The sequence below is a fragment of the Mesocricetus auratus genome, unplaced genomic scaffold, assembly GCF_017639785.1.
Source record: "Mesocricetus auratus isolate SY011 unplaced genomic scaffold, BCM_Maur_2.0 Super-Scaffold_100676, whole genome shotgun sequence".
Lineage (NCBI taxonomy): Eukaryota > Metazoa > Chordata > Mammalia > Rodentia > Cricetidae > Mesocricetus > Mesocricetus auratus.
Genome location: NW_024429266.1, coordinates 57756225 through 57766524, shown reverse-complemented (window position 1 = coordinate 57766524; position 10300 = coordinate 57756225).

The following is a 10300-nucleotide window of genomic DNA, read 5'->3' as shown; positions in this document are numbered from 1 at the left end:
TTTGAGTAGAGAGTTAGCCAAAAAGAAAATAGAAAGAGGGGGAGGAAGGAAAAATTAACAGAAATTTTCTTCATTTATGGACATTATAGAAGATTCATAGCATTATAGCAGAACATTAACCCAGAAAATAAATACAAACACTAAGCAACCCACACATTTTGGTTGAAAAAAAAAGTCAACAGCATATACCAAGTTTGTTGACTGAAATCACAAATCACTTTTAATACTAAAAGAATGCTAAATGCCCCTGAGGCTTGTCGCCTATGCCAGAGGAACAGTTAATTTCCTTAGCTATATCTTCAGAACACAAATCTGTCTGTTTATAAACATTAAAAATTATCTAAGCATGGTGACACATGCCTTTAATCCCAGAAATTGAAGGTAGAGGCAGGCAGATCTCTGAGTTCGAGGCCAGCCCGGTCTACAGAGTGAGTTCCAGGACAGCCAGGGTTACACAATAAGACCCTGTCTCAAAACACAAAACAAAACAACAACAAAAAACTGAACAAGCAAAAATTGTTTCTGTAGTAAAATACATAGCTGGAGAAAGATTATACAGATTTTTACTAGATTATCAACAAACCTAGGCTATAAGCATTTGAGAAAATAGGAGCACAAAGCTGAAGAAAATTATTACAATCATATTATATTTCAACATAAGTTCTCAAAAGGTCCTAGGCTGTACAGAATAATATATCAAGAAGTTCTGGCGACATTAGTGAATTCTATCAAGTCACCTGGAATGGCCTGACTTCAGTTAACCCTTGAAAACAGAGCAGCCAAATAAACAATTGAAGCTCTATTTGAAAACATTGTGACTTTAAAAGTCAGTGGCAATGGGAACATTCTAGAAAGCTTCAACATTATTTAGTACATAGATTCTTGAGCATAAGCCAAGGCTATTCTACTGAAATGTATACCTATAAATATATTGTCTCTGCTCTAATTTGTCATGATATTTAAAGTAAAATCTGTGACAACATAAACATCATGGCTTTTGTGGTTTGGCTATTGTCAGTGGATTTTTGTTTTGTTTTGTTCTGTATTAGGGATTGAATGAGGTCCTTCTGCATGCAAGTATTCTACTCCTGAGCCATATCCCTACTACATAAATTTTACCATAAGCAGAACTTAAATGTTGGCATAGAGAATGCCCAGAAAAATATCAAGAATAAGAAAAGATAAAAGTTTATAAAAGTGTTGTTCCTGAAATATATATTGCTCGTGCAGAACAAATGCTAGACTTTTGGCATGCTAGCAACTTCTCCAGGATAGACAGTACTAGAAAAAGAAAACTAATTTTAGTTGAGTCATATGTGCTCTAAAAGTCAATATCAGATTTCCCCCCATATTGGAGGCAACACTATCCCTTTAAAAAAATAGGTTTGTGATATCAAGAAAATTATGGCCTTACTATTCGGGATTGTACACATAATTTGAAAAGGTGTGGTAAACACAAACTTCTGTAACCTTTAAAAACACATGACTGACACTGAGGTATGAGGCAAGAAATGTGATATTGAGACATTAGTGCAGGGACCAAGGTCTGGGCTGAGGAGATGACTCAGCCCCTAAAATGCTTTCTGCACAAGGGTGAGGTCCTGAGTGGAGCCCCAGCGCTCACCTAAAACTGAGCGTGATGAGTCATATTTCTAACCCAACACTTGCACTGGAGATAGGCAGATTCTGGGAAGGGGGGATGCTAGGGGATTGGTGGCCAGCCTGTCTAGCTCCAGCTTCAGTAAGAGACCGCATCTCAAGGGAATCCGCCAGAGAGTGGTGGAGCAGGACACATACTCTTGCAACCTCCACGTGCGTACTTGGGCACCTGCACACGTGCACAAACACCACATACACCAAAAAGAAGTAGATAAGTGTGATACATGGAGCATGGGAAGGAAGACAGCCGAGGTCTACCTCCAGCCTCTACACACAAACACGCCAGCATGTGCGAATGCACACATACCCCACCCCATACACACACACAAGCACATTAAAGAGGCACTAAAGTGTGTCAGCCACTTCTTGAGTCTAATTGGCCCGCACGGTGCCGCAGCTGTCTACGGGACAGCACACTGGGCTCGGCACTACAGCTACGGTTGCTGCCAGCGTGTTACTGGCCAGGGTAGCATGAGTTAGCAGTGAGAAATGTACTTCTGACAATGGAAATTCAAAAGCTGCCTGTCTGTGATGCCAGCAGCAGTTTCCACAGAAATAAGACGCCGGAAAAAGCAAGCATCAAAGCTGCCTCAGAAAACCTCCTTTCCCCCCCGAGAAATATTCTTATGACTGAAGCTGGCTTATACCCGGAGACACACATTTTCTGCTATTCGGGGTTCAGTTGTTTCACATATAATTCACATGGAATCAACTTGCATTTACACAGGGCAGGATGCAAATGTGCTGCACTGAAGCTACATGTGTGTGTCTGTGTTCCTCCTCCCCTTCCACTGAGCAGTCCATTCTGACCGCCTTCCTTGTCCATGGCAGCCAGTGATGGGGCGGGGGTTAACATCGAATGTGAATAATTATCTGTGAGTGGTGATGTGCATACTCTTTATTTTTCTATTTTACTTGTTTTGTTTGAAACAGAGCCTCACTAGGTAGCTCAGGCTAGCCTCAAACTTCCCGTTCTGCAGTAACCTCCAGAGTGCTAGGTTTACAGGCACCCACCACCTCACTCAGAATATCTTTCTTTTCAGGGTGGGGGTGGGGTGGGGGATGATTTCTGTAACGAATATATCTTGAAATCTTGAACTAAAAGGGAGACAAAAGAGGAGGGGCAGAAAGAGAAGGGGCCGGAAGCTGCAGAGGGAGCTCCCACGCCCACCCCGCAGGGTTGCCAGGCTTCTCAGAGGCTAACTTTGAGGGAAATGACCCTGGAACAAAATTGAGACGTTGACTGAGGAGGGCAGGGGCAGAGGAATAGCTGAGAACTCGGAAACTGCTTGAACTGTGCCTGTAAAAGAATTCTCCTGACATAAAATACAGCCCTAAATCCCTTTTGTCGCTACAAAGCTCATTTGTCTTGCAGCTCTGACCTTTCTAGTAAGGTCTGCTGTCTTGTAGATTGTTAAAGTGGCTTAGCAAAACAAAAAAACAAAACAGAAAAACTCCTCTGATAAATGATGAGCAAGGGTTAGACCATCTCTACTTTCCCAGATCTCTATATAATGTCAAACGAGAACAGCTCCAAGTACCAGGTCCTCCAGGCCTCCACTCCAGTCCTTCACCCAAAGTCTGACCTACCTCTGCACCGCCCAACAGATATTTGAGTCCATTTTTTCTTTATCGTTTTCTACTTGTGTCTGTGGGGCCCAGAACAGCTTGGGCACTGTTGCTGTGCCATGCTCAATAAAAACCAGCTAAAAAGTAGGCCCTGGCAGGCAACAGCAGGTTCCAGGAAAAGTCATAAGCTTATACCACACAGGGAGGGCCAGCATCTGAGGGGAAGTACCTGAACATTCCAAACATCCCAATCATTAGAAGAGATTAGATAAGATCAGATGTCCTTGGGCCCAGAACACACCTATTCCCCTTTCACCAAGACACCCCTAGACAAATGTCAGCTAATCAGGAGCTTGCACCCTGGAAATCCCCTTACTCCCAACCTCTCCTATGACCTGGGCTGGGCACTCTCTGCTTTCCCCGCTGTGTTAGACAGAGCCCAAGCTTGAGCTCTTTGCTTTTACATTCAGGACTCGGCCTCCTTGTTGATTTTGGGGAACCCCTCGATCTGAGCATAGCAGTGTCAACTGTTATGAAGAGCTCCCTGGATCACCAGGAGAAAGCTGGGCGAGCATCTATGCTCCACCTCCCAACCAAGCCTCCCACACCTTCCTCTCCCAGCAACTGTGGGCCATTTTCAGCCCCCCACTGTCTCCATCGCAGACCCTGCACACCTGGGCACCCTTGTCATGCCTGCTCTGCGAGGGTCTCAGTCAGATCCTGCTTTGCCTATAGGAGGGGAGTACGTTTTCATTCTTGTGACTGCGGGACAGCAGAGCAGGAGAGGGACGCACAACTTTCTCCTGTGCTGTCAGGAAGGCAGATTGCAGCTTCGGGAGCCACCGAGAAGCCCCGAGAGAAGTCAGCAAAAAGCTGGCTCCTCAGCACATCCTGGCTAGGCAGCATTTATTGAGTGCTTACTGTATGCTCCCTGCTTTGAAAGACTCCAGGTCTTGATAGAGATTGACGTAAACTTCCTTCAGCAATTCCCAAAAATGCCACAGCGTTCCTGGGACTATTTTGGCACCCATCTTAAGATTTTTGTGTTTGTTTTCACAGGCGAGGCTCCTATAGCTTGTAGTGCCTTGGAAGTTGGGAGTTACCAATAACAAGTTTGAGTAAAAAAAATATCTTTGCCTTGTATTTACTCAAACTATTACCTTTGAGGTTAGGCCCCTCACATGATTTTTTAAATTTAGATTTGTGTGTGTACGTGTGTGTGTGTGTGTGTGTGTGTGTGTGTGTGTGTGTGTGTGTATGCATGTATGTATGTACCACATGCCTGCCTGGTGCCTGTGAAGGTCAGAAGAGGGCACTGGCCCTTGGAACTGGAGTTCCAGGCAGTTGTAAGCTGCCATACATGGGTTCTGGGAGCTGAACTCAAGTCCTCCGTCCTCCATGCTCTCAGCGACTGAGTTCCCTCTTCAGTCCCGGGGCTTTGTCCTCATAAAATGATTTCCTCTGTTATTTTCAACCATGCAGTCTAGACAAGGCTCTTGACTGAGTTTTGGGAGGCAATGAATGGCAGACAGGCACCGGCTACTAATAGATGCACTAACTAACAGGTTTTCAGAGCCTTTTAAACGGTGATTCTATACCTTTTCCTGCCCCACTTCAGAGTGCCAGACCCAAATGTCAAAGGGAGGTATGTACAGCATGTGTTTCCTGATCTGGTCTTATTTTTGTTATTTATTACGTATTTTTGACACAAGGTATATCTACATAGCCCTGGCTGTCCTGGAACTCATACACAGACCAGGTTCATTTTTTTTTTATATCCCCAAGCCCAAAGGATCAGTAGTGAATTAATTTGTGTCTTAGCTTAGTTGACCAAAATCATTTTTACTTGACATAAAACTCATTGAGAAGAAAAAATGACTTTGGGGCATTTAAATTTACCCTCCAGAGATCTGGAACAAGAAATTCTAATGCATTTGGGAAATTTATCTTCATGTGCTTTCATAGTAGCCTCCAGCAGACACTTAACAAAGAAATACGGGTATGGCCCGCACTGGGGAGTAGGTGTAGGGACTTAGCTGCCTTTGAGTCAGCATGGGCTGAGAAATACCCTGCAGGCTTGGTGTGCTTTGAAGAAGTAACCGACTGTCAGAGACATAAAGAGTTGTTCAGAGTGGTGAGGGCCGGGCTGCCCAGCTTTCATGGAGCAGCTTCCAGGCAGGCTCAGTAAGCGGGCTGGCTGCTGAGGGACAGCAGACGGCGCCAATCTTCTCAGTAGATATCAAGGCTCTCTGTTAGAGCTGGTATCCAGTTGTCAGATACCAGATCACAGTTTTCAAGGACAGCCCAGCAAGCATCCACCCTGGAAGCCACCTCCTGAGTGAGCAGGAGCCCTGACCTTGAAAGTGAACTTGAGGTTTTCTGCCCACCATGCAACCCAGACCAGGCTGTCTAGAAAGCACTGTCCAGCACATTCTCTGAAATCAGGGACTTGAGGAAAATGTAGGTTTTCAGGCTTGGGTTTCCAGTTCTCTTTCTCAGTACTAGGGATCGTGCGTAGGGCTTTTGTGCATGCTTGGTAAACCCTCAACCACTGAGCTGCATTCCTGGGCCTCTTCCCCACTTTTTGTTTGGATACAGGGTCCAATTAAATCACCAGCAGGCCTTGATCTTTTCATATTCCTGTCTCGGCCCCTCAAGCAGTTGGGTCACCAGCTGGAAACACCAGGTTGTTACTGTTTATAAAATGTATTTATCGTGTGTGTGGTGGGGGCAGTGCACACTCATGCCGCAGTGTCGGTGTGGAGGTCAGAGGGTAATTTGAGGGAGCCAGTTCTCTCCTTATGCTATGTGGGACCCGGGAATCGAACTCAGGTCCTCAGACTGGGCAGCGATTATTTGTATATATTCAGCTATCTCATAGGCCTTACCACACTGATCATGTTATTGTTTAACAAATTCTTATTTAGAAAAACTTCTTCTAACTCTAGGGTAAAGAATTAAGGACTAAGCTTCCAAAATAACCAAATGTGATTTTCCCCTAATAGTAGGACCACGAATTGTAAAGGATTTCTTTGCCTTTCAGAAGCAGGAAGTTCCTTGTCCCAGGCTGCTTAGTAAGTTAGGGGTGATACCAGGCCAAGAAGGTGATCCCCTAACTGGATGCTTCCCACACAGTTTCAAAGTCTGCAATATTATGAGGGTCTCCTTCCCATTCCGGCTGCGGGCACAGTAGGATGTACCAATGGGGGATATGGAGTGGGCAATGCAGACTCAAATGCAAAAATGGAAAAAATTACATTGAGTTTGAACCTTGTACCGCTAACAAAGCGGTATGGCTATTGGGGCTTTCTGAACCTCAATTTCTTCATTTGGGAAAGTAGAGGCAACAATGTCTACTGTACAGGGATACCATGAAAATATATGTAACTATTATAACTTCACACAGGCATACCAGGTAGCCTAGACATTCTATCAAGATAACCCCCCACAAAAAATACTGAAAATACAGGGACTAGCAAGACAGCTTAGAATATAAAGGCACATGCTGCCACGCCTGATTGATGACTTGAGTTTGATCTTTGGTACCCACATAGCCAAAGGAGAAAACCAACTCCCTCAAGTTGTCCTCAAACCGTTAGCGGCATGCTATGACATATACACACCCACACGTTAATTAATTGAAAAGGATAACAGTGCCGGGCATTGGTGGTGCACACCTTTCATCCCAGCACTTGGGAGGCAGAGGCAGGAGGATCTCTGTGAGTTCGAGGCCAGCCTGGTCTACAAAGTGAGTTCCAGGACAGTCTCCAGAAAACAAAAACAAAAACAAAAACAAAAAAAAAGAAAAAGAAAAAGAAAAAGACACGCTATATAGGTAAACAAGTAGATACTCCAGGTTCCTTTTGGGGCCTTCCTTTCTGGAGGTCTAGGAGGAGGGGTCTGGTTACTAAGGAGCATTCCATAGATAATTCTGATTGACAACCTCAATCACAGAAAGTCTTTGCTCGTTGTGCATGTCTCTTCCCATAATGCACCTGATTTTCAGTCAAATGCATGTCCAATTATGCATAAGCATAAGAAGGTAAACAATGTTTCCCCAAAAGTTCACTCAGAGGGTGCAATTTGCCTTCCTGCACATGAACCCAAAATCAGCTCAGACAAGATCAGTCTCTGTCATTCACCATTCACATACCGAGATATGTTCTGGAATGCATTTGAATGGAAACAAACTTACTCCATTGTTCTGAGTGGGGTGCAGTTTAATGCAGGCAGGGGATCCTAAGGAGCAGTGTTAGAAGAGGAACGTGCATATAACCCAAGCCAAATGGAGTTCCAAGTTGTTAAGCTATTCCCTATGCTTTTCCTGCCTCAGGGCCCGTGTGTGTGTGTGTGTGTGTGTGTGTGTGTGTGTGTGTGCGTGCGCTCTGACCCTAGTCTCCTTCATCCTATCTAATCCATAGTACATCCAATGGGCTCTAGTTACAAAACAATCCCCTGAATACTGCTTCTGTCCCGGCCTACCATGTGCACTCTGTCCCAAGATACTGTCATCTTTTACATTACATTTGGCATGGCCGAAATTTGTCTTGGTAGTTATTTTATTGCTGTGAAGAGACACCATGAACAAGTCAACTTATAAAAGAAAATCATTTAATTGGGGCCTGGCTTGCAGTTACAGAGGGTGAGTCCGTGACTGTCGTGACGGGAAGTATGGTGGTAGGCAGGCATGGTGCTGGAGCGGTGGCTGAGACCTTACGTCATGATCCACAAGCCTCAGACAGAAAAAACAAGACTGGGCCTGGTGTAGGCTATTGACTTTTCCCTAAAAGTTCATTCTGTAAAAGTTCATTCCAAGGGCAGGGTGCCTTATTGCACATGACCGATTTGACTTTTTAGGGAAAAGTCACAGCCCACCACCAGTGACACACCTCCTCTAAACTAAGCTACACCTAATCCTTCCTAAACGGTTCCACCAGCTGGGCACCAGACATTTAAATACATGAGCCTGCGGGAGCCCATTCTCCTTCAAACCACCACAGTGTCTAAGTTTAGTCAGACAAACCCTGAGGTTCCTACACCTGAATTATGCCTACTGACAGAGAGATCTCTTGGGGCCGCAGTGCTCCTCTTTCTGAAATTAGATCACTGAGACTGTGCACCCCAATTTGTGAATAAATAACTGAAGCCTTCCAAGACCCCCATTTGCAGGCTTTTCCACAGGGGAGTTTGTTGACTGTTATCAGATACATGTTTCAGAGTCTTGGAATAGACATAATCTTTTTTTTTTTATGAGACAGGGTTTCTCTGTATTGTTTTGGAGGCTGTCTGTCCAGCCCGGCCTCGAACTCACAGGCCTCTGCCTCCCGAGTGCTGGGATTAAAGGTGTGCGCCATCACCGCCCGGCGGAATAGACATAATCTTAACTGCTTTTTTGTATCTGATTTTCTCCTATGCACTGCCCTCCTTCCCTTCCTGTTTGATCTGGTTGGTCTGGAGCCTATGTAGACCAGGCTGGTCTCAAACTTGAGGTGGACCTCCTGTGTTAATATTATACAGGTGTGTCCCACCATGCCCCCGACATACTTCGTCTTTTATAGTTGAAGAATCTGAAACTCAAAACACATCCATGGTATCACAAGTCATGTGTTAGGACTCAAACCCTGCTTGGTCTACATTCAAGCGTGTAAGCTGGTGACAGTCACTATGCAAGAAGCATGACTAGCTCCGGCTAACAGAGGCCACATCTGGACAGGAAACCTCCATGGCGCCTGCACCCTCTGCTGGCAATGCTGTGCAATTTCTGGTCTAAAAGCCAATTTCCCAGAATACAACTGGTGGTGGGTTGAAAAAACAGCTCAAATTGACTGAGTTCCTGACATGGTGAAAGACTGGGGATATCAGAGTCTTCTGATTTCCAGTTGCATGAAAATAGGAGGCTGGAAAAACAAAGAAAACAAAGCTGTGTGGGAAAGAAAAGTGTTTGCTTCAAAGTCCTCTCTGCATTAAACAGATGTTTTAAAGAAACAGAAGGTTTTTTTCTTTTTTTGTTTTTTCTCATCACTCAATCAGAAAGGGGTGCAGGTGTAAGTTTTGCGCCTGTCAGCAATACAGAAGTGATCCTTCCTGAGCGGCTCAATGACGACAAGATAGAAAAATACATAGAAAAACATGCAACAAGGAGGTAGAGACAGGAGCCTCAGGTATATTGTTCTTTGAGGCCCAGTCTCAAAGAACAAACAAATTCTAGGAATATGCACTGAGTACATTTTTCGCCACACCACGCCCTATACATGCCTTTTATTCTTCCAAGCCTACAAATCGTCTGCCGTGGCAGAAACGAGTCTCGCTCTCTTAAGCCTCTCCATCTCCCTCTTTCAGGAAGAAGTTCTGGAGCACAAGACCCCATAGATCATTCAGTACAGTGTTATAGTTAGGAACCTCAGCTTTAAAGTCAGGCAAACCTGGGTCTGAATCATAGTTACAGTGCCCCATAGAAGCTACCCTGTGGCTTTAAATATCCGCCCAGGACTGAAGACATACTCCTAAATCCTTTAACACAGTGACCGAGACACAGCTGTGCCCTCTCCAGTGTCCCTTCTATCATCATTCATCCCAACTTCTTCATTTCATAGAAATTTGAGAGAAATGACTTCTAAGATGAGATGAGCAGTTAGGGCAAAACTAAGTGGATGCAGGCATCATTGCCTGACTCTCCTTTCCTGGTCACATGTGGCACAGTGGATTTTTCTTTATTCCTCGACTCTGAGCAGAAAAAGGTTGGGACATTTTTCCCAACTAGTTGTCAGGGCCATTTTGAGCGGATGCTATTGCCAGAGCCAGGGACAGCTCATCCTGCAGGGTAGCTCCCTGCCATCAGGGGCCAGCTCTTATCCCAACTAGTAGTGCGCCTTGTGTTTGGAGCAGCTAACTTCCGCGTAGCCCCGTACAGCTGCGCCTGTCATTATGTTATCTCCTGCAATCTGAAGCTGTAGAAAAAGAAGCTAATTAGGGGTGTCATCACCAACAGCTTTCCCATGTTCTGGGAAGTGTCAAGCCTCTGCATCCAGCCAGCCTCCTCCCCACATTCCTGAAGAGCCCTCTTTTCAAGGCC